This window comes from Schistocerca nitens, chromosome 1 (assembly GCF_023898315.1).
Source record: "Schistocerca nitens isolate TAMUIC-IGC-003100 chromosome 1, iqSchNite1.1, whole genome shotgun sequence".
In the NCBI taxonomy this organism is placed as follows: Eukaryota; Metazoa; Arthropoda; class Insecta; order Orthoptera; family Acrididae; genus Schistocerca; species Schistocerca nitens.
In genome coordinates, this window is record NC_064614.1 from 942,405,382 (window position 1) to 942,425,552 (window position 20,171).

Sequence of the window (20,171 nt, forward strand, 5' to 3'; positions counted from 1 at the left end):
TCATCTGCAACTACACACATAGTGAGCATGCTGCCGTACGGTGTATGGCGAACGGTATTTTGTACCACTATTAGTGATTTCCTTCCCCTCCTCTACTCGCAAATGGAGCCAGCGGGGAAAACTACCTATATGCCCCTGTACGAGCCTTAATTTCTTTTATCTTGTCTTCGCCTGTTCTCTAAATTTTCTCAATAGTGTTTCGCGAAAAGAGCATGGCTTCCCTCAAGAGATTTTCATTTAAGTTTACGAATCAACTACACATCACTCTTGTTGATCATGTCTACCGGTAAAAAATATAGCAGCGTGCCTCTAAACCGCTTCGATGTGTTCCCTTAGTCAGATCCGGTGGTGATCCCAAACACTCAAGCAGTACTCAAGAATGGGTCACACTAGTGTTCTATACTCAGCTTACTTTGTGAGTGACCTACACTTTCCTAAAACTCTCCCAATAAAACGAAGTCAACAATTCGCCTTTCCAACTACCGTTCATAAAAGTTCTTTCCATTTCATTTCGCTTTGTAACGTTGCGACATAATATTCAATCGACCTGACTGTGAGCAGCAGTACACTACCAATGCTGTATTCGAACATTACAGGTTTGTTTTTCCTACTCATCTGCATTAACTTACATTTTTCTACGTCTGGAGCAAGCTGTCACTCATAACACCAACTAGAAATTTTCTTTAAGCCATCTTGTGTCGTCAACGTCAATATCTTCCCGTACTCCACAGCGTCATCAGCAACGTCGCCTCTACACAAGTTCAGACTTTGGAGTCTGCATTTGAACACAACAAAATGTAAGATACATCTGCTATTCACAATAAAGTCCTTGGCAGAAGGTTCAATGAACCACCCTCAAGCTGTCTCTACCGTTCCACCCTCGAACGGCGCGTGGAAAAAACGAGCACTTACATTTTTCTGTGCGAGCCCTGATTTCTCTTATTTTATCGTGATGTTCATTTCTCCCTATGTAGGTGAGTGCCAACAGAATGTTTTCGCAATCGGAGGAGAAAACTGGTGACTGAAATTTCATGAGAAGATCCCGTCTCAACGAAAAACTCCTTCGTTTTAATTATTGCCACTCCAATTCACGTATCATGTCTGTGACACTATCTCCCCTATTTCGCGATGATACAAAACGAACTGCCCTTCTTTGTACTTTCTCGATGTCATCCCTCAGTCCCACCTCATAAGGATCCCACACCGCACAGCAATACTCCAGCATAGGGCGGAAAAGCGTGGTGTAAACAGTCTGTTTGGTAGACATGTTGCGCCTAAGTGTTCCGCCAATGAATCGCAGTCTTTGGTTTGCTCTACCCACAACATTATATATGTGATCGATCCGATTTAGGTTATTTGTAATTTTAATCCATAAGTATTTAGTTGAATTTACAGCCTTCAGATTTGTGTGACTTATCGCATCATCGAAATTTAGCTGATTTCTTTTAGTACTCATATGAATAACTTCACACTTTTCCTTATTCAGGGTCAATTGCCACTTTTCGCACCATACAGATATCTTATCTAAATCATTTTGCAAGTCGTTTTGATCATCTGATTACTTTAGAAGACGGTAAATGACAGCATCATCTGCAAATAATCTAAGACGGCTGCTCAGATTGTCTCCTATGTCGTTCATATACACCAGGAACAGTGGAGGGCCTATAACACTTCATTGTGGAACGCCGTATATTACTTCTGTTTTACTCGATGACTTTCCGTCTATTACTACGAACTGTGACCTTTCGGACAGGAAATCACGAATCCAGTCGCACAACTGAGACGATATTCCAGAGGCACGCAGTTTGGTTAGAAGATGCTTATGAGCAACGATGTCTAAAGCTTTCTGGAAATCTAAAAATATGGAATCAATTTGACATCCCCTGTCGATAGCACTTAATACTTCGTGAGTATAAAGAGTTAGTTGTGTTTCACAAGAACGATATTTTCTGAATCCGTGCTGACTGTGTCAATAAATCGTTTTCTTAGAGGTACTTCATAATGTTCGAATACAGTATATGTTCCAAAACCCTACGGAAGAGGGACCTGTAATTCAAAGGATTACTCGTACTTCCCTTTTTGGGTACTGGTATGACTTGAGCAATTTTCTTTCTGTGAGCGAGCGGTTGTATATAACTGCTAAATATGGAGCTATCACATCAGCGTACTCAGAGTAATCTGACTGGTATACAATCTGGACAAAAAGCCTTGCATTTATTAAATGATTTAAGCAGCTTTGTTACAGCGAGGATATCTACTTCTATGTTTCTCATCTTGGCAGTTGTTCTTGATTGGAATTCAGGAATATTTAATTCGTCTCCTTTGGTGAAGGAGTTTCGGAAAACCGTATTTGATAACTCTGCTTTAATGGCACTGTCATCAGTGACTTCGCCGTTATTACCGCGCAGTGAAGGTACTGATTGCCTCTTGCCACTAGTGTGCTTTATGTATCGCCAGAATTACTTTGGGCTTTCTTCCAGATATTTTAAATTTGGCATGCTTTTTTCGCTGCTTCTGCAACAGCGAACTGACCCGTTTTGCGTAACCATGGTGGATCAGTACCATCACTTATTAATTTATGTGGTTACGGACTTCTGAGTTTCTGTGGATGCTATCTCTCTGAAATCATTCCACAACTTTTCTACGCTTACATGATCAGATCGGAAAGAGTGAAGACTGACTCTTAAAACGGCGTTAAGAGCATTTTTATTAGCTTTTTTGAATAGATATACTTTGTTTTTCTTTTTGATGGTTGTAGGTGTTACGGCATTCAGCCTAGCAGCAACTGCCTTGTGGTCGGTAAGAGGTCAAGTGTGCTTTCGCAACGATTTACGCTTCCAGTGCGCTCATTAACTAATTGTTCAAAATAATTTTCTGAAAAAGCATTCAGTACAATTTCGGATGACGTTTTATGCCTGCCGCCGGCTTTAAACGTATAATTTTTCCAGCATATCGAGGGTAGCATAGCGACCTAATTAGAATGACCACATAATCAGCTGTAGGAAAAGCAGGCTGAGATGCACTGAAAGAATCTTAAGGAAATTTAAGTCAGTCACGAAAGAAATGACTTACGGAGTACCGAGCGAGGTGGCGCAGTGGTTAGACACTGGACTCGCATTCGGGAGGACGACGGTTCAATCCCGCGTCCGGCCATCCTGATTTAGGTTTTCCGTGATTTCCCTAAATCACTCCAGGCAAATGCCGGGATGGTTCCTCTAAAAGGGCACGGCCGACTTCCTTCCCCATCCTTCCCTAATCCGATGAGACCGATGACCACGCTGTCTGGTCTCCTTCCCCAAAACCAACCAACCAACCAACTTACGGAGCACTTGCCCACTGCATCTAGAGTACTGCTCGTTAGTTTGGTTCCCTTACTGGGCTAAATAAGTAGAAGATATGGAGAAGATGCAAAGAAGAGGTGCGTATTTCGTCACTGGATCATTTATCAACTGCTAAAAAGTCAAGGGCGATCAAAAAGTTTCCGTTCGAAGGCCTTACAGTCCAGCAGCGATAAGCCGATCAGGCAAAATAGCCGTCACCATTCAGTAATGATTCCACCGACGCACAAGGATGAATATACCCGTTTGGTGAAGCACCGTATCCTTCTGCGTGAAAAAGTCCGTAACTACCTGCTGTACAGCGTCGTCCGACAGGAATAGTCGACCTCTCAAGGCATCTTTTAATGCTGTCAAACCTGATTTTTTTCCAGAGAAAGGAAAATTTTTCTTTATGCTGTAATGCTCTTAGGTGATTTTTTAACGATTTTAAATGCAAGATGCATACAAAAATATGTACCCGTTTTCAAAATATACTTCGAACATTTGCTTCTTTTTACGGACTAAAATAGCTAATTTTGAAGTATTACTGCTGTAATAAATAAAATGATCAATTACCATGCAAAATAACAATAACAATGTTCATTTGAACGTTGGAATATAACTTCTGTGTATTCTGACCGTCAGGAGCTGCTGTGCACTACTATATTGACTTGTACATATTTTTATAGTGAAGACCAACAGTTGGCAGCACTTGTACATGATAAAAATATTGAACATTCACAAATGTATACATCAGCTTTCCACTGGGGAAAAATATTTGTTGCAACTAAAATTTAATATACAGAGCCAATGGGTCTGAAAGCTTGGAAGGACTGAAGGCGTGATAATTGCATGGGGAGAGATGAGGATTATAGAGAGGGAGCTATGGTATGAGTTGCCGTAACTTCTGCGGTATGACGACGTGCGTTACCATGAAGCAGCAGCATCCAGCACGGAACTATGTGCACAATTCCACAACGCTGGTTTTCGACAGACATGCTTTCTTCATTCTTCGGTGACGGTCTGCCGATGTTTGTTCTTCGGCAGCCAAGGAAAGAGAATAAGTGCCGTACCAGAGAGGGTTGATAGAAGAGAGAGAAGATCCAACGGAGAGCAGCGCGCTTCGTTACAGGATCATTTAGTAATCGCGAAAGCGTTACGGAGATGATAGATAAACTCCATTGGAAAACTCTGCAGGAGAGACGCTCAGTAGCTCGGTACGGGCTTTTGTTGAAGTTTCGAGAACATACCTTCACCGAGGAGTCAAGCAGTATATTGCTCCCTCCTACGTATATCACGCGAAGAGACCATGAGGATAAAATCAGAGAGATTAGAGCCCACACAGAAGCATACCGACAATCCTTTCCACGAACAATACGAGACTGGAATAGAAGGGTGAACCGATAGAGGTTACTCAGGGTACCCTCCGCCACACACCGTCAGGTGGCTTGCGGAGTATGGATGTAGATGAAGATGTAGATCCTTTGGTACTGACGTTGGTCCTGTCTGAACGCATTTGGTAATAATGTCACCATATTACACATTTCCATATTTACGCTCGCACGTCAGAAAGGAACGAAAGCCACAAATCCCTTGCCGACATACTGGTGCTTATATCTTCGCATTGGAATCGCGCTATGTTGCACGTAAGCTGCAGCAACGCCCTCAAATGGAAACCTTTTGATGGTCTCTTATACAAGACAAGAGTTGCACATCACGGAGTGGTTTAGTATTAAAATTCCGATAGCACACATTCCAAGAAGAGTTCGGCAACATTTTACATTTTCCATATGCACTGGAACTCACAATGAGGCTTGCTGGCAGTCGTTCTTCCAACGCACCATTCGCGAATGGAACAAGGAAGTAAGAAAGAGACAGTGCTGTCAGAAGCATTCTTCGCAAACCCACCGGGATGTACCTAGTGTAATATAATGTAGCTTCCATTAAGCTCCGTATCAGGTAACACGAACTGATTTGATAACTGACCTTCAGAATAAATCAGAAAAAAGTGCACAAGACAGAACTTTTTTATGGCAGTTGACGTCTTCAGAACAGTCACTGCAATATGCAAAATGCCTGGAACAATCAATCGTATGAGCAAATTACCTTGATGCATCACCGACTAATTAACACCCTTTGGGAGCGACCAAATTTTCATGTAGCCTGGCGACACTGTTTGATATTAAATCGGATCAGAACTAACCGGGGCATATGTGGAGCATTGCTGCACCAATGGAGATTGAAGTTCTCTCCTCAATGAAATTGCAGCGAAATGTACATCATACAATATTTGAATGTTGCTTCAGAGCATTGAAAGGGACAAAGGGACAATGGAAGACCTTCACAATTTGTCTGCAAAAGCTTTTGACTGAATTTCAAACATGGACTTAGGACTATGAACCCATTGTGAACTTGACATTGTGCGGAACTCTGGAGAAATGTACACACTCATTGCAAATAGTTGAGTTTCTCCTATCGATAAACAAATTGGTCCAATTCACAGTTAATTAACATTCTGAAAACAGGATTCACCTGTTTTCATTTGAAGTGTTGAGCCTTCGATGGCGGTACCCAAAAGCGTCTTGTTTCTTCCTTTTTAGTTTCTGTATTTATTGTCACGCTACAACAAAATCAGCATTTTTAACAACAAGAATGAAAATTAATGTTAAGCTTTATCAAGAGGACGATGAAGAGGTAAATAATTTCTGTATGGGTCTAGGATAACAAAAAATCGGTTCTTAATATGAGGAAGTATGGACACTGATGAGAAATGCTGTTTTAACTAAATTACTCGTAACTAATACGTTCATGAGGAAGATACATAAGTAACATCATGTACAAAGTAAAGAACTCAGAGCTTCCATCTTTTCATCGGATTTAAAAGGAACTAAGTCAAGCTCAGTCATGAAAATATCGTAAGATTTTTTTTAAATACCGATCAGACATCTTTATAAAAGTCTGAGGAGTTGAAAAAGAAAACAGTGTTTCAGTATCTCAGCTGTGTTGAGCACCACAATGCTGCTTCCGACTGGAGTCCTGTCATTCCTCCCACGTGAGAACTGTATCAACGAGTCACGAAAGTGGGACCCTGCAATTCGTCAAGCAGTCTGAACCTCGGTTCAAATTGCCGTTATGCACATTCAAAAACTGATAGTACCAATGCAAATCCTAGAAACATTCGTGGATTGTAACCAGGCCTTTGGGTTTCCAGTGTGACAGTGGCCAAGCTACAAAATACAAGGAAAATGTTTTGTGAAACAGAAAACAAAAATAGTTTCAGAGGCAAAAATGTCACAGAAGAAATTGAAAAGTTTTGGACATATCACGAAAGATGAAGACTCACCAGAGGTTTTCATTAAAGCTCGCCGTGTTTGACGGTTGAAAATGTGGAAAAAAACTGGAGGAGGAAAAAGAAGGCAGGAAGGAAGATTAAAGTTCAGCCGTCAAAGACGTCATTAGAGACAGTGCACAAGATCCAGTTGGCGGAGGAAATCGACCCTGTTATTTCGAAGGAACCATCCCAGTATTCGCGTTAAGGGAAACCTGGTGCGCCTCGGTATTCACCTCAAACGTTGTGTTCTTTTTACACTTTATAATGTTTGCAGTCTCCCTCATTTTTTATAACCCGCAGCAGTTTCTGTAACGAATGTGACCAGTTTCACAAGAAAATTTCTCCGCTGGAAACCCGGTTGATATGCAAGATACCGACTGCATAGATTAACGTTAGGGATTCGCTCGAGCGGACGTTCTGTCTGATTGTATTCAGGTATTCAAGGAAGCTAAATGCTGCGAAGCGGTAATTAGGTACGTGGACTCTTATTTAAAATGAAATGAGCGTCTTTTTTTATATGGAATGAATGGCAGAGTGCGAGGAAAAAGCGAACGGTGTTGCAGAAGTAGTTCTTTCAATAAAAGAGTCAGAGAAAAAGAATTAGTTGTGCTGCGATGAAATACAGGAGGGTGCGGTGACGGCAATTAAGTAGCAGGTGAATGTCAGGGCAGACTCACCATAGCAGCGGTTTTGAGTTATCTGAACGCAAAATATAAATCCTACGTCATTAACGTAAATACGCAGATGAACAAGTAGCAAACGGATGCGGATAACGTCAAAACAAAGAGCTGCAAAGAAGTGCATTAGACATTAATGAAAATTGCAACTGTACAAGTTCAAATGGTTCAAATGGCTCTGAGCACTATGGGACTCAACTGCTGTGGTCATTAGTCCCCTAGAACTTAGAACTAGTTAAACCTAACTAACCTAAGGACATCACACACATCCATGCCCGAGGCAGGATTCGAACCTGCGACCGTAGCAGTCGCACGGTTCCGGACTGCGCGCCTAGAACCGCGAGACCACCGCGGCCGGCAACTGTACAAGTCGAACTCGCCTAGTACAGAAGGTTTTTTGGAAATTTCTCTGTTTCCAATTTCAGGTAATAATCGAAGAATATCCACTGTAATACACTACTGGCCATTAAAATTGCTACACCAAGAAGATATGTAGATGATAAACGGGCATTCATTGGACAACTATATAATACTAGAACTGACATGTGATTACATTTTCAAGCAATTTGGGTGCATACATCCTGAGAAATCAGTACCCAGAACAATCACCTCTGGCCGTAATAACGGCCTTGATACGTCTGGGCATTGAGTCAAACAGAGCTTGGATAGCGTGTACAGGTACAGCTGCCCATGCAGCTTCAACACGATACCACAGTTCATCAAGAGTAGTAACTGGCGTATTGTGGCGTATCGGCCACCACTGACCAGACGATTTCAGTTGGTGAAAGATCTGGAGAATGTGCTGGCCAGGTCAGCAGTCGAACATTTTCTGTATCCAGAAAGGCCCATACAGGACCTGCAACATGCGGTCGTGCATTATCCTGCTGAAATGTAGGGTTTTGCAGGGATGGAATGAAGGGTAGAGCCACGGATCGTAACACACCTGAAATGTAACGTCCACTGTTCAAAGTGCCTCCAATGCGAACAAGAGGTGACCGAGACGTGTAACCAATGGTACACCATACCATCACGCCGGGTGATACGCCAGTATGGTGATGAATGCACGCTTCCCATGTGCGTTCACCGCGAAGTCGCCAAACACGGATGCGACCATCATGCTGTAAACAGAACCTGGATTCATCCGAAAAAATGACGTTTTGCCAATCGTGCACCCAGGTTCGTCGTTGAGTAAACCATCGCAGGTGCTCCTGTCTGTGATGCAGCGTCAAGGGTAACCGCAGCCATGGTCTCCGAGCTGATAGTCCAAGCTGCTGCAAACGTCGTCGAACTGTTCGTGCAGATGGTTGTTGTCTTGTAAACGTCCCCATCTGTTAACTCAGGGATCGAGACGTGGCTGCACGATCCGTTACAGCCATGCGGATGAGATGCCTGTCATCTCGACTGCTAGTGATACGAGGCCGTTGGGATCCAGCACGGCGTTCCGTATTACCCTCCTGAACCCACCGATTCCATATTCTGCTAACAGTCATTGGATCTCGACCAACGCGAGCAGCTATGTCGCGATACGATAAACCGCAATCGCGATAAAGTTGGAAACGTGATGGTACCCATTTCTCCTCCTTACATGAGGCATCACAACAACGGTTCACCAGGCAACGCCGGTCAACTGCTGTCTGTGTATGAGAAATCGGTTGGAAACTTTCCTCATGTCAGCACGTTGTAGGTGTCGCCACTGCCGGCAACCTTGTGTGAATGCTCTGAAAAGCTCATCATTTGCATATCACAGCATCTTCTTCCTGTCGGTTAAATTTCTCTTTCTGTAGCGCGTCATCTTCGTGGTGTAGCAATTTTAATTGCTAATATAGCTATAGACACTCTTCTTCTACACTGTGAATCACAACAAAGTGCATGGCATAGAGTGCCTTTGTCTCTTCCTTTTCCATTCAGGATCGGAAGTAACAAAACAATAAAAAAATGCGTTGTTTACCTCTAAGTGTTTCATTATTTAGCCTAATGTTATCTTTGAGTGTGATACGAAAGGAATTGAATATTTCTCCCATATTCGATCCCGAAAACCTGTTTCTACAACTTTTAAGCAGGTCCTCAAAAGACACATGAAGTATTTCTTGAAGTGCTTACTAGCTAAAGCTTCTCAGCGTTTCCATTACACTCACCTGAAGAAACCATCACATTGCCATTGTTTGTACACACTTCTTGACCCCGGTTTCGACTGAACTTATACGAGTCAAAAACACTAACCGTACGAGTATTGCGGTAGTGCTGTACGAGAGTTCTGTAAGCTACGTCGTTCGTAGACAAACCACAGTTCCCAGAAAGCTGTCAATAAGTCGACGCCTGCCATTTGTTTTATCTACAACTGTGCCTGTGTGTGCGTTCCACCATTTATCTCACATATTACCTCTAGGTATTCGCTGGAAATTAATGACTACATCTCAGTCAAAATAAAGTGACCCGATCGAGCATGGAAGGGGGGAGGGAGAGCGGGGGTTGATGTTGGTTCACCGTTATCTACAAACACGGTATGGCTGCTGCTGCTGCAGTTGCAGGGCGTTTACACTCCGGACACATTCGCATGTTGCCCGTTAACGTGCAATATCGGGTTTGCTCAGCCGATTGGTAATTGTCTTTCAACTTTTCTGCTCACTTTTGCCAACTACTCCATGGCAAAAGCAAGCACGTCAGACAGAGGAGCAATGTAAACAAGTAAAACTAATCATAGTTGTTAGTGTCGGCCGCAAGCGTCGTCTGGAACTGACAGAATACTGACACCTGAGGTAGCAGAACTACGAGGGTAAGTCAATTATTATACTCAAGTTAGTTATATTTTGGTAGTGCCATCGTTTCACGTTGATGACGCATGCTTTGTTTATTTGTTGTTATATCTTTGCAATTTTCAAGCTGCTAGGTGAGTTTCGTTATCGCTGCCGTACTGTTAATTATGGCTGCTCCACTGTCTATTTGCACCAAAGAAGAACAAGCGTTCAGTGATCCGTTTGTGGTCGGGGTGCGTATCAGGGGTCGAAATTCATCGAAGACTTTCGGTACAGTACGGCAACACTGTTTTATCGCAACGGAGTGTCTACGAATAATTTGAAAAATTCCGAAATGGTCGCTCAAGTGTTACGCACGATGAAGGAGCCGAACGACCGTTTACCGCCACAAATGGAGAAACAATTGAGCGTTCACGTGAAATGATTCTCTTAGACAGAAGATTCACTACTGACGAAGAGGCACATAGTCTGCAAATTAGACACGGTTCTGCCTACTATATCATCCGCAACAGACTTGTGATTCATAAAGTTTGTGCAAGATGGGTCCCAAAACAACGCAGTTGCATAAACAAACGCGCTTGGACATCTGCAAAAATCATTTGGATCGCTATGGTAATGAAGGGCACAACTTCTTAGACAGGATCATTACTGGTGACGTAACATGGATCCATCATTTTGAGCCGGAGAGTAAACGGCAGAGTACTGAATGGAAACATCCAAATTCAAAAATGGTTCAAATGGCTCTGAGCACTATGGGACTCAACTGCTGAGGTCATTAGTCCCCTAGAACTTAGAACTAGTTAAACCTAACTAACCTAAGGACATCACAAACATCCATGCCCGAGGCAGGATTCGAACCTGCGACCGTAGCGGTCTTGCGGTTCCAGACTGCAGCGCCTTTAACCGCACGGCCACTTCGGCCGGCCATCCAAATTCACCGTGCAAGAAAAAGTTCAAGACCCAACTGCCCGCAGGAAAACTGATACGTACGGTTTATTGGGACGCACAAGGTCCAGCACTTGAACATTACGGGCAAAGGGACACAACAATAAACAGTGTACGTTACAGTGGGAACAGCCAGGCTAACGCCTGCAGTTCGAAGCAAACGCCGAGGATTGCTGTCAAAAGGTTGTGTTGCTGCCCACACTGCTGAAACGCTCCAGAAACTAAATTTGAAGTACTGGATCATCCTCCATATAGTCCCGATCTTGCCCCTTCTGACTATCACTTGTTTGGTCCACTCAAACAGGCATTAAGGGGCCATCGATTTGCCTTTGACGAAGCAGTGAAAGAAGCTGTGCATTCCTGGCTCGCAGCTCACCCGAGAACCTTCTTTTATGAGGGCATCAGGGAGTTTGTACAGCGATGGACCAAGTGCGTTGAAACGCAAGGAAACTATGTCGAAAAATGACATTCTTTTAAGTTTCCTGTTTGATTACAATAAAATTGTATAACTACTCTGCGGATAATAATTGACTTACCCTCTATATGACAACGGCGGACAAAGTGGAAGGCATGACCAATCTCATTCATACACTGGTTGCTGCCGTGGCAGCTGTCTGGCATACAGTTAGCCGTCACTCAATCTGTCATTGTAATCCAAGTTATAGTTGTGACTCAATAATCGTGTCCTCCAAGGCTACTAGATCTACGTCTACGCTCTACGAACTACTGAGAAGTACATGGCAGAGATTACATCCCACTGTAGCAGTTATTAGGGCTTTCTTCTGCTCCATTCACTTATGGATCGCGAGAAGAATGATTGCTTAATCGTCTCTGCACACTGTAATTAGTCTGATCTTGTCTTCGCGACCCCTATGGGAGCGTATAGGGTTCAATACTTGAAGTTAGTTTTATAATCTTTGTAAGTAGCTTTTAACGGGATGGTCTGCATGTATCTTCAAGCGTCTACCACTTCATTCAGCATCTTCGTGACATGCTCCCAAGGGTCAAACAAAACTTGCCATTCGTGCCGTCGTCCTCTCTAGACGTTCATTATCCTTTTTAGTCCTACCTGGTACGGCTCCCACACTCTTGAGCAATATTCTAGTGTGGGTCGCACCAGTGATTTGTAAGCAATCTCCTTACTAAATTGATCGCATTTCTCTAGTATTCTAACAACGAACCGCAGACTGCCCCAGTGCGTAATCCACGATCGAAATTATATGATAGTTTTGTTGCATGTCTATACAAATGCTACGCTCAGGTATTTTTACTTTTCTTGGAGAGCGCAGCTTTACGTTTGTCGAAATTTAACCGAATTTTACTACAGATTTCATCTGACAAAACTTTTCACGGAAAATCGCAGAACAATATTTGTTGATTCATTAACACAAGTCATGAACATTAAAAGTAATGCCACCTTTCCTTAGAGCTAACGTGAAACTATTTCTATGTCTCTGGATGACCGTTAGATCTACAACAAGATGCTGCATTTTGTCTGTCAAGAATTTTCAATGCTATGTTATACCTGCTTAGATAAAATGAAAGGATGTGCTTTCTTTGGTAACGTCGTGACGTGGTACATAATCTAAAGTTGTTTGGGAGGATGGGGGGGGGGGGGGGGTTCAAATACGGAATACACCGCAAGCAGTGTGCGAGTTGGATTTCGCAAGGTCAGTTCGCACTTTTCAGGAAATGTGATAACTTTTTATAGACTCGTTAATTAATATGGTTTCCTAAGGTTATTTGGCGAACGCGTTCTAGTGAAATTTCTTTTACTTCATAATGACACTTCTAACACTTTCAAACTATCTTTTTCACCGTCTAAGTTCCTTTCGCTTCAACAGGTTGCAGGTCGATATTAATTTAATGATAGACATTTTCTACAAAAACAGGTTCTGCCATGAGAAAACAGGTACACGTTTCAGCTCCATACTGGTAACTCCACAACGCCGCAGCATTGTTTCATGTCAAAGAACTTCTGAAACTGGCCGTACTCTGAAAATAAAATCCATAGTTCAAATTTAGCAAGGGAGTACGAATCAAAGGAAAGGTACTGAAAGAAACTATCTACACAAACTTAACTCCCATCTTTAAACTCCACACAGATAGGTCTATCAGTTAATTATGTAGTAAGAAAGACAGAACAGGTAATGGCCGACTAGTAACCGATGTGTAAGGAGCCATTTGTCTTGAAATCTCTAGATTACTTCACCGTTCGTCGCTGATCTCCCTGTGACCGAATATGCCATTAAGTTCTGGGTAGGAACAGCTTCCGTTATCATTGAAGCTTCAATCCGTGACGTTTTTATGGTGTGACCAGCCAATCTCTGAAACTACTAAAAATGTACAAACTGAAAGCGTTCGCATGTATCTGAACTTGGCCTATCTGCCAGAAAAATAGTATATATGAATCTGACACGAACTCTCAGTTACCGGTTAGTACACTGCAGGTACAGGGGGGGGGGGGGGGGGGGGGGTCGATGGACAAAAATATGAGAACACCACAAACACTGCACGTTACCATTTCTAACACGGCTTAGAAAAGTCACTGGCATTCAAAACAGCTTCCAGTTGTCTAGAAGCGGATAAAAACAGGTCCTGTATAATTTTCAAGGAATCTTATACCATTCTTCCAGCAAAATAGTGACAAGTCCAAGTAACGATAACGGAGATCGATACCGATCACGAACCCTTCTCTCCAAAGTAGACCACAAAGGCTCATTTTTATTGAAATCTGGTGACTGGTGGCCAAGAGAGGCGACAGTTCATCCTCGTGCTCATTAAACCATTCGGGACGATGCGAGCTGTGTGGACAGGGGCCCTGTCTTCTTGGAAAACAATATCATTGGGGATCTAACACTGTACTATGGAATGAAACTGATCAGCCAAAATGGTCACATAATCCTTGGAAATAATGCGACCTTGCAGAGCATCCATGGGGCCCATGGAATACCCCACTGCCCAAATCACCGAATCCCCGCCATGTTTCACTCTTGGGACGTACTTTCTGCCTGGCGTTGACAACCTTGTGAAACTAGGCTCCTCCGACCAAACGCGTTTTCTCCATTGTTACATAATGCAGGTTTTATGGCTTCGGCGCAACGTTTTCCTGTTAAGGACATATGTATTGCTGATGAATGGTTTTGAAATTCCAGCTCACCCTGCAATTCCAGCTTATGGAGCTCCCTCAGTGTTGTTTTAGCGCTGACGGGGTTCGCGGTTGCGACATTTAGTTGTGCAGTGACTATTGTAGCTGTCATCGTCTTTGGTTTGCGTCACAATCCTTTTCCATCAAGTCATTGTTGATGCGTAGTTGTCAAGAGCGCGTACAGTGCTAGTGCCACAATTAACAGTGACGATGACTAACCAACGCGGAACATTCTTTCCTTGATTTCAGTGTTCAGTTAAATTCCACACTCGGAAAACTAGAATTCTGCTAGGACAGCAGTCGAGAGAGAGACCCGAAAAATTTTCTGCACGCCGTGTGTCAGACATTTTTTCCCCAACTGTCATCCATAGATGAGTGCCATAACCCTATTTCGACCATATTGGGCCGTATTCAATGAACTGCAACTGTTTATAACACAGAAGACAAATCAAATCCATTATGTGTATGTCAATTACTTCCTCCACGGCGCATTAGTGGGGACTTACACCGTCATCCACAAGTTAATGAATATTAATCATGAGTTTCTTTTTCTAGATGTAGCCTGTTGTTCGATTGAGCACACAACAGTCTGCAGTGCAGTCTCTTCCTGGAACATCTTCGAAATGAGCCACATGACAGACTACTGGTCACAATTAGAAAACTTAAGGCTCGTGTAAACCACTGATTCACTTAAATACGAGTGTGTAAGCCCTCGAAACGAGTCGTGGAAGAAAATGAAAGTCTTAGATCCAGACAACAGTTGAAATTTGTCTTTTCAATCACATCTTACTGGAGAGGCTAAGCTTGCCTTCCGGATTTCGCGTAATGCAATTCAACTCTTGTTATGGTGCTCAATAACGCAACTTCTAACGCGCAGAGCCTCATGGTTCTAATTTCTTGTAGCAACAACCAATGTTATGTAGGTGGTAATTCGGTTTCAGTGGGGCAGACCTGAGTACAACAGTGCCTCCGCCACAAGATATTTTGGTTGTGGGGCAGACTGATTTGCAGCGTAGCCCTAACTCTAGGTTAGGTTGACAATTAACAGTCTGTCACGCGGTGAAGTCAACGAATGTGAATCCGAAGTAAAGGCTTCTGGTAACACACAGATCGCTAGCGTAGTCCAATGTCTACGTTGACCCCTTGGTAAGGAAATTTTCATTCTACACGCTAAAGTTGAGAAACATATGCAGGAAAGCTTTACTACCTAAATGACAAATCGTCGACGAGTATTTTGATACAATTATGTACACAAATGGTACATGAACTATGAAATATACAGTGAAAAACCAGAAAGTAATTCTTAGCAACGCAACATACTTCCCGATTCCCTGAAGATATGTTCAACAATTCCCAGTATCAATCTGCGTTTCTTCCTAAAACTATCCTAAAATAAAACAAGCTCCAAACAATGATCTGTAGGGAAGGTTTGGCACATCAGTAGAAAAAAAATTCCTTCTTACTAATCCACCAAAAACGACAAAATTTTAGATACCTCGAAATTGTTTGTTTCCCAGGAACAGTTTACCTGCAATAAAGACAGGGACTGCGTCCTGATTATCAAACAAAGGCTCCAAAAATAGTCATACAAAACTTCAAAATTAGTGACTAATTATCTTGTGTTTTTTATTTATATTTGAAAAATACAGTCAGCGACACAGCCTGCCGAACATGTGTGAACGTTAACTTCTTCCTAGGTTGATATCCACATTGGAAATTGTCTAGTAGCGCAGACTTAAATCGGTGTAAAAATGAGTGGTTTATTAACAGCACGTAGTAACGCTATGTCGTTTGCCGACTACAACTTCAAGAATTATTCTTCCAAATTAAGACTTTTCATTTCGCTTTCATAAAATCTAATATACAAAGTGGCGCAAGAGCGTAGATTCCCCTTAATTTCATACACAGTTCAGATCATCAAAAAACTGTTGTTCTGTTTTATTCTCCATACTGAAGCAGTTTTATTTACTTATTTTTTATGGAACAAGATAGAGCCTAAAAGTGCCAAATAGGCGAGTCTACATTATGGAGAAAGGGGAGGTCGCCCTGTGTACTACCGAGCACTGCATTTGCTCTTAAGAATAGTTATTTTCATGTCAAACTAAAAAAAAAATAAATTGTAGTTTACGGTAAAGCAGCGCCTTACATTTTGCTACACATAGATGGACGAAAGACACAGAAAGATTGGACGCTACTAGACAAAATCGTCCACGATTGTATGTTGCAAACTCCTTTCCTCAGTAGTGAAATCCTAACAAAACTAATACAGATGGAATGAAATAAAATTTAAGCTTACTGAAATGCTCTGGTTAACAAGTCTGCCAATACTGCTATGGTAATTGTTTCCATTTGGCAATGTATAACGTAGTGGCAGTGCTAGCAGTTTTAAACAAACGTAGTGAACGGCCAAGCAATGAAAACTATTACTGGCCACGAAACAGCTGACACGGTGCACAGTCGCCGCACTAAACGTGTACGGTATTACACAAATTTAAGGGATCATTTCCCTTTAAACGCCTGCAGAGACAATTACCTTCATGCTTTTAAGTACGTAGGTTATACCGGAAGCATAAATTACAAATGGGGGGAGGGGGGAGGAAGAGTTATTTATCAATTACTGAATGCTTACATTGTCTTTCTTTAACTAAGAGTTATTAAGTTAAAATACAGCGACACAGTAATTTCATAAACAAATCCAAAGGATTCTACTACAAATGTTTTGAAGGCTCTTAAGCAGAGAATAAATGCAAAATCGTAGAAAGCTTTTTATAGTAAAATGTACTATAACTACGAAACAAAGGACTCTAGAACTACAAGGGCTTGCGCCGAAACTGCGAAGGAAAGAGTGAAACAGCGGGTATGTCTAAACAATATAAACTTACCTGTACAAGCTTGAGTACTCGCTTGCATTTATCCCGCACGTCAAGAAACGGGCAGTTTACGGACAGTCGCAGTAAGGCAGGAAGATGTAACGTAACAAGAGATAAATATTCTTTCGGAACGCTTCTGATGCCGTCTCCTGATGAAACTGTATCGGTGTAGCAGTGACCATTTGTACTGAAATTCTCCAGTCTATGACTAGGTGGTATCAGTGACATCCTTGTGTGTCTTGGACTACCATATCCATCCAGCCACCCTTCTACCGTTTTCTCGATCACGTCCAAAGCAAGTTCTCGAGTGTGCGTGTCACGCGAACAAACTGGCATACAGAATCTAGTTATTAAATCCACATCCTCTGCGATGTCACACGCGTTTCCACAACGTCTGTCAGCATCGATGGCAATTGTTGCTGTTTGTCCAGAGTTGTTGTTAACACTGTTCCTCTTCTGTTCTGGGTTTTGAAAAAACATTTTCTGATAGATGTCGGTATGTACAAGGGATCTCCAAGGAGACTTCGAAGACGACTCGCAGACGAACTTACACGCTCTGCTTCTTATTTCCCGCAAGCACTAATATCGACGGTATTACTGTGTAAATACTACGAATGACGGGCTGCTCTCCAGATTACAATTTTGACATTTTATGCTGTTACGCGCGATACTGAGAGATCTGAAACAAACGAAAAAAATAATCATTACTGTGACGTTACGACACATTTTACAGAAGCAAATTATTGGAGGCGCAACAGCGTCGAACACGTACATACATGTTTAGGCCCCCTACTTCGATTGTGGTAAATGACAGAAGCAACTAAGTAGTCCACTACTTGGATTCTCTAATGAGACGTTTCTTTGCAATTTTAAGAATGTAATGAAATGACAGTAAAAATCTGCAGAGTGAAAAAGACTGAAGATTAAGCTCAGACGCAACTTCAAATTTTACTGCCACATAAATCTTAATATCATAAATCACAGGAAATGTAACTTAGAAATGACATCACTTTAATCTTTTACACAATTTATATACGCTAGAAGGCACATCTGACAAAATACGGACTTACCGGCTTTTCCGTTGTCGCTGTCGTCGGAGTACTTCCAGCCCGCACAACCTTCCTGTCAGCTGGCTGCAGGAGGTGTATTCGCCTGTTAGCGGCCCCGGGCCGAGCGTATCAATAACTATGGATTTTTGTCCGAACAAAAGTGTAAAACATTTTTCAGAAATGTGATAAACGCTTGGAGAGATGGTCACTGGTGAGACCTTTACGCAGTTAACTTCAATAAATTTTTATGTTTAAAGCGAAACAGCGTTTCAGCTCAATATTATCGACTTTGTATGGTCTGCCGCAGTTTGAAGTTCCTTCTGCTAGTTTGACAGCTGAGCGCTGATGCTGCCAACCTCCAAACAACGAATGACAGGTATACCAAAGAAATGTTGAAAATAATATCAATATGTCGACGCATTGAAATTTCGCTTATAATAAAATAACACGAAATATTTCATGCGGTCAGTGTTAGTTAGATTCAAAGGTGAACAACTGTTAGCAAAAGTATTTTAGCCGTGCTGTGGTAGACCTGGTTTGCGAGCTGTAAACACGAGAGAACGCAATAGTGAATCGATAAACACCGTGGTAAGGTGTTTGCGATCGTTTTAGAGATATGAGATTTTTTTTTTTTTTTTAGGTTTCTTAACGGAAATAAGCCTTGCCTTCCTACATTTGAGGTCTATGCGACCTGGTCCAACAGATCAAGTGTAACAAAAATTGTTCGTAACATACTATAGCAGTATAAATGTGTTGTGCTCTGGTACATGTAGGATATGGGAGAAGCACCTGTTTACATATGTTGTATTGAAATAAATACAAAATTGGTAGTATTTGCTGTAGTAAGTTGACATTCGACTACATCGGAAGATTACAGTGTGGTATTCACATCAGATCGAGAGAAATCCCTCAGCAGCACACTCGTGTTTCTATGCTATTGTCGAGTACATTTACGTATAAGTCTATACCAGAGGACAAGATTACGAATTGCCTGCAGCCACAAAGTATTTACAATTACTGGGAAAAATGGAACCATAATTAAGAAGTTCATTTCAGATAGACATACTTTTCTGTTTACTGTTGCTGAAGTAAATAGTTCAATAGTAATTAGGCCTAATACAGCTTCTGTGCCCTGTCATCATTTGAATTCTGATACCAAAGTTTAAGTACATCGTTTCAGCCGTATGCAAAATATTCCTGTACGCCAACCAATTTCGATATTTTATATCATTGTCAACTAAACCTTTGTGTGTATCCACTATTAATTTACTCACATATACTTCATAACTACTACTGACTTTAGTTTTTGTATGAATCCAGGTAAAAATGAAATAGAATATTAAAATCACTGGTGGAAAAAATGTATATGTTGATTGTGGTTTGTTAAAACTTTGGTTTTTCCTTTTTAGTATACAAATGAGAATTTGAATAAACTGTCAGTCATTGTGATTGTTTCTGTGTGTTCAGATGCCACAGTGTGATTTAATGCTCTGCTGGCACACTGTTACATAAGAGAAAGAGAACAGAAAAGTGTCCGAGAAAGTGCTGTTTTGGTTATAATTTGAAATGTGTTAAATGGAACTAGCTTTTGTGTGAGTAACATTTGCGTCATTATCCATACCTTGCAAGCAGAACGGTGACATGGAAAAGTTATGTTTGTCACTGATACCTGGGTGATCTTTTAATTGTCTTGCATAATGTACATCTCACATTCCTAAAGTAAAAAAGATTGAATCACACTTGTAAGTACAAGTATGCGATGACTTACATAAGTACTTTGTTTACATTTTGTAAGCTGTTGCATCACTATGGAAATGGACAGACAGTGTGCTCAGAACATGCTCTTTTCACAGCCAACCCCGTTTTGACTGAGTAAAAACTTATTAGTATATAAAGTGTTTCGTATGTGGTGCTAATATACAAAAAATGAAATGTGTGGCATATTATATTGAAAACATTGACTATCAGCACTGCAGGTCATCAGAATTTTTTTATTGAGCTGACTTGATATTATATTACAGGAAATTCCTGGCATACTGCCGCACCACCTCTGTCGACAACACATTTATTTATATAACTAG

The 20,171-nt window shown here is 41.6% G+C and overlaps 1 long non-coding RNA gene across 1 annotated transcript in view; it reads right to left on the bottom strand.

The window, feature by feature from the left end:
* LOC126237375 (uncharacterized) overlaps positions 1 to 18,378 on the bottom strand; it is a 99,886-nt gene extending 81,508 nt beyond the window's left edge. The window contains exons 1-2 of the long non-coding RNA XR_007545069.1: positions 18,112 to 18,378; positions 17,054 to 17,720 (exon numbers count right to left, since the gene is read on the bottom strand). This is a non-coding gene — a long non-coding RNA (uncharacterized LOC126237375). The remainder of the gene's footprint in view (positions 1 to 17,053; positions 17,721 to 18,111) is intronic.
* Positions 18,379 to 20,171: the final 1,793 nt, after the last annotated feature.